The sequence below is a fragment of the Gavialis gangeticus genome, unplaced genomic scaffold (assembly GCF_001723915.1).
Source record: "Gavialis gangeticus isolate Ggan-Ray unplaced genomic scaffold, GavGan_comp1, whole genome shotgun sequence".
Classification (NCBI taxonomy): Eukaryota; Metazoa; Chordata; order Crocodylia; family Gavialidae; genus Gavialis; species Gavialis gangeticus.
In genome coordinates, this window is record NW_017729004.1 from 642,319 (window position 1) to 647,361 (window position 5,043).

The 5,043-nt window shown below is 55.3% G+C and overlaps 1 long non-coding RNA gene across 1 annotated transcript in view; it reads left to right on the plus strand.

The window, feature by feature from the left end:
• The window catches only part of LOC109291135, an 18,026-nt gene extending 14,492 nt beyond the window's left edge, over positions 1-3,534 (plus strand). Inside the window, exon 2 of the long non-coding RNA XR_002095754.1 lies at positions 3,373-3,534. This is a non-coding gene — a long non-coding RNA (uncharacterized LOC109291135). The remainder of the gene's footprint in view (positions 1-3,372) is intronic.
• The last annotated feature ends 1,509 nt before the right edge of the window (positions 3,535-5,043 follow it).

The window sequence follows — 5,043 nt, forward strand, 5'->3', positions numbered from 1 at the left end:
CCCCACATTTCCCGGTGCCTTCTTCATCCTCCCTATGTATTTGAAAAAGGACTTTTTATTATCCTTGATCTTGGACGCTCGTCCTAGCTCTGTGTCTGCCTTAGCTTTCCTGACAGCCCTCCTCCAGGCCTGAGCAGAGGAGGTATCACCTCTTTGGTGATAGTACCCCCCTTCCACTGGGTGTACACCACCTTTTTGGCAATTGGGCATTCCTGGACACGCTTGGTGAGCCAGGGGGGCTTTCGGGCACTCCTGCCCCCCTTGCTTCTTGTTGGGATGGACACCCCTTAAGCCCTGAGTATTGTCTCCTTAAGGAACGACCACTCATCTTGGGCACTGAGCTCCCCTGCTCTCGGGAACCCCAGCGCCTCTCCCGCTAATCTCAACTTGTTGAAGTCAGACCCCTACTGTCTTGCTGCAGGCCCTCGACACCCTGCGCTGGATGGTGAATTCCACCAAGCGATGATCACTATGGCCCAGGTGGTCCAGAACCTGGAGGCCCCTGACCAGGTCGTCGCCTGTGGCCAGGACCAGGTGCAACAAGGCGTTTCGTCTGGTGGGACTGTGCACCTCCTGCATTAAGTGGAGGTCCGGTATGTCGGCTAGGAGCCTCCTGGAATGGTCCGACCTGGCTGACTGTTCCTCCCAGCAGATGTCCAGGTAATTTAAATCACCTATGAGAACTACATCCCTTGCCTTAAGTGCCTCTGCAAGCTGGCCTGAAAATTCCCAGTCCAGCTCCTCCCCTTGGTTGGGGGGTCTGTAGTAGACCCCCACCATTAGCTCCCTCTCCCCATGGCCCCCTTGTATCTTGGCCCAGAGCACTTCAGCTTGCCCCTCCTCTGACCCCGTTCTGCTGGCAGAGGATGTGTATTGCTCCTTGACACAGAGTGCCCACCCCCACCTTCCTTCCTTTCTGTCCCGCCTGTAAAGCCTCTAGCCCCTAATGCTGACTGCCCAGTTGTGGGATGAATCCCACCACGTTTCTGTTAGCCCTATGACATATGGGTTTGAACTAGCTATTCTGAGGGCAAGTTCCTCCTGTTTATTCCTCCTACTGCAAGCATTGCTATATAGGCATTTAAGGCCTTGCAAAAGTGTGCGCGCCACCCCCCAATTAGGGAGACTATGTGGACCCGCGTTCCTTACCTTAGCACTCCTTGCCTTTGTCACCTGTCTTGCTCGGGTGGTGTCTCCTTGTCTTCCTGTCCTTGTAGGATGGAGTCTCCGATGACGAGGACCCGGCGTTTCTTCCTGCTGGTGTTTGCTGTCTGCCCATTCCCTGTCGTGTGGGGAGTGGCATCGTCCCCGCTGGAGGCAATTCCACTGTCCTCCTCCGTCACAGCTGCCAGGGCGTCAAACCTGTTCCCCAGCTGAACCTGGGGAGCTTCCACCGCTCTAGGCCTAGCAGCTCTGGATTTGGACACCTTCTTTCACTCCTGCATTGGATGAGTTTCCTGTGGGGGCTGTATAGTGGGCGACTGGGCCTGCAGAGAACAGAGACAGGCATCAATTTGATCCTCTGCATCCCTGATCCCCTTCAGCCTGCTCACCTCAGCCTGGAGCTCCCTCACCTGCTCCTCCAGGCCCTAAGTCGTGCACAGGAGGGACAGGCAAGGAGACCTCCAGGGCCCCCCCCCCCGCTCAGGACCCCACCAAGCCCCCTCCAAGTCACCTGTTGCAAAGCACACTTTCTACCCCATCCTGGGCTTGCTGGGTTTTGGTAGGATGGGTTTCTATCTGCAATCACAGGGTTTGTCTGGTGTGTAGGGGTTTGCACACCCAACAGTGTTTATATTGCATTGCATGGCAGCCTGAAACACCCTTAAAAGGATCTTGCAGTACCCTGCGGTGCTGTGGTACCTGGCTGAGAATCATCAGCCTAAAATGTTCATAGACTCATAGAAAATGAGGGTTGAAGGGACCTCATGAGGTCACATCTAGTCCAACCCCCTGCTCCAAGCAGGACCAGCCCCAACTACATCATCCCAGCCACGGCTTTGTCTAAGCTAGGTCTTCAGACCCTCCAAGGATGGAGACTGCACCACCTCTCTGGGGAGCCTGTTCCAGTGCTTCACCACCCTCCTTGTAAGAAAGTTTGTCCTAATATCCAACCTCAGCTTCCCTTGCTGCAGCTTGAGCCCATTGCTCCTTGTTCTGCCATCTGCCCCCATGGAGAACAGCCCAGCTCCATCCTCTTTGCAGCCCCCCTGCAGGGAGGTGAAGGCTGCTATTTAATCCCCCTCAGTCTTCTCTTCTCCAGACTCAGTCAGCCCAGTTCCCTCAGCCTGTCCTCACTAGTCCTGTCCCCCAGCCCCAACCATCTTCATTGCCCTCCACTGGACTCTCTCCAATGTGTCCACATGGTTTCTGCAGTGGGGCCCAAAACTGGACGCAGGACTCCAGATGTGGCCTCCCCAGTGCCGAATAGAGGGGAATAATCACTGCCCTCCATCTGCTGGCAACGCTCCTGCCAATGCAGCCCAGGATGCCGTTCGCCGCCTTGGCACCAAGGGCACACTGCTGGCTCTTATCCATCTTATTGTCCCCTCTCACCCGCCCAAGTCCTTTTCTGCAGAGCTGCTGCCCGGCCCATCAGTCCCCAGCCTGTCCCGGTGCAGGGGATCGTTCCCTCCTCCATGCAGGACTTTGCACTTGTCCTTGTCAAAGCTCATTGTTGCTCTGATGCTTCTGGTCGCAGCTACTGCCTCGTGCACGCGGGGAGTTGATCTTTGCTCCCGTGAAGCAGACTCCCGCAGCCTTCCTAGAAACCATGTGTTTGTTCTGGCCTGTTGGTCCCACTAATCCTCCCTGCGCAGCACGTGTCCCTGAAGCACAGCTGGCTGCTTCACCATCCTGGCAGTGGCAGCAGGGACAAATAGGCACAGGCTGGCTCCTTCGTGGTTGACACTGTGGGAAGAAGGGTAGAAGGCAGCAGAGAGGGAAGGGGGCTGGGGCTGGGGCAGAGAGGTCACTGGGTGGCAGATGAAGAGGTGTGGTCCAAATTGCAGCTCCTGAAACAAGCTGCCCCCTAAGACAGCTCCTGCCTCTCTGAGCCAGTTAGTATCTAAGGTACCATTTTGGGGGCAGCAGCAGAGCACATGGCTCCTCTCTGGTCCAGCCTCTGGGGAGGGGCATTGCTGCAACAGCTGGGTCTGGGGCAAGGATCTCATTAAAGGGAATTAAGGGGGTTGGGCTTACTTTGCCCCAGGTTTTTCTTGCCACAGAGTAATTGCAGGCAGGTGAACACTTACCAGGGAGCAGCTGAGGTCTGGGGAGACCTCCCACCCCTACTTAACTCAGTGCAATTTGCTAAATAGCTATTAAATCAGCCTCAGCTTGCTCTTGCAGGTCTGTCTGTGCCTTGCCCAGGTATCAGCCAACTGAACGAGGCAAGAGGAGATGGAGAGTGTGGGCTGCGAGGTTCGCGCTGCGGCAGGTGAACAGGGGCATGAGACAGAGCATCTCCCTGTGTGCAGACCCCATCCGTGGAGCCGATCAAGGAGTAGCACCAGGCAAAGCTGCAGCAAGCTGGTATCTACTCCAGTCTTATCATCCCGAGCATCTAGTTAGGAGAGTCCCAGCTCAGGTAACTTCCACAGTTAACGGTCTGATTGAAACAGGAGGGAGGTTTCTAATCGGGATGTGAATGGTGGGTACAGCACAGAGAGATGGTCCCCATGTAGCCTCCCCTGAGGCTGGAACAGGCAGGGTGTGCACACAGGGATGACATGCAGGGGAGGGTGTCACCCCATGTGGGAACAGCTGGTTGGGGTAGTGCACACGTCTGCATCTCTGCTGAACCCCACTCGCTTGGGTGCCTCCCCCACCCCGCTCTGTGCCATCCTGGCTGATGCTCTGACCCGGGGTGCCATGGGATGGTGGCCATCAGCCTTGCATGGGGCCATGTAAATACTCGGTCTAACAAAAGATATTGCATCTACCCAAAAAATCTTGCCTGCCATGGGTCCATATGGCATTTAGCATAAGGGCCTTGACCTGCTCTCGATTGGTGTCACTACAGTAACACAAATGAAGCATCTAGAATAACTTTCCTGTTCACAGCAACCGCTGCAGGCCTGTGCACAATTTGAGATACCCTTGGGCCCCAGTCAGGATAGGGCCCGCTTGGAAAAATGTGGATTTTGGGTTACTTTTTTAATCTGAAAATTGGGGATTTTTTTTAAATCTGAGAAAAACAAGATCCCTGCTCATGAGGGAGTATCCCACCAGCAGTTAAAACCCCAGAGAAGAAAGCTGGGAGCAGGTTGTGACCAGGGGGTGGACTGCGCTTCAGGTAAGCTTGCTCCCAGGAAGGGGCCGTGTGCTGGTCCTGGCCAAAGCTAAGGGGCCCTACCACCCGGGGTAGGGCCGAGAGTTTCGTGTGCTGGGTTGTTTGCTTTGTGCAAGGCGCGTGCTTGTCCATGGAGGACTGACTGAGGAGCTCCCAAAGGATCAAGGCAGCCAGCGCCCTAGTGTGCTTACAGACAGTCTGCATGAGTGCATGGGTCTATGCATGGGCATGGGTGACTTCAGCACTGGGACCTTTGGCTGTCACAGCCCCAGGCCCCTGACATGTTAATAAAGCTGCTAGTTTCTTTTTAATGTTAATAAAGCTGCTAGTTTAACGTTAATGGTGGGGCAGGGCAGCATCTGCAGCTCCAACTCCATGCTCAGGTTGGGGCCGAAGCTGGACCTGCAGTGGCAACAGCTGCCCCCCCTGCCCCATGCACGCACTCAAATCCAAGATGAGGGTCTTCCCCATGTTAAGTGGGGGGAAATCGTCTTAGATTTAAGTAATTACAGTACATTGCAGTGGATGTAGTCTGTCGCGGTGGATGTAGTCTTTCTGGACTTCAGCAAGGCCTTTGACACCGTCTCTCACCCCATCCTAGTTAAAAAGCTAGGTGACTGTGGCATCGATGCCTACACAGTCAGATGGATTGCAGATTGGCTGAGGGGTCGCACTCAGAGGGTGATGGTGGATGGGTCATACTCGACCTGGGGGGAGGTGGGTAGCGGAGTCCCCCAGGGCTCAGTCCT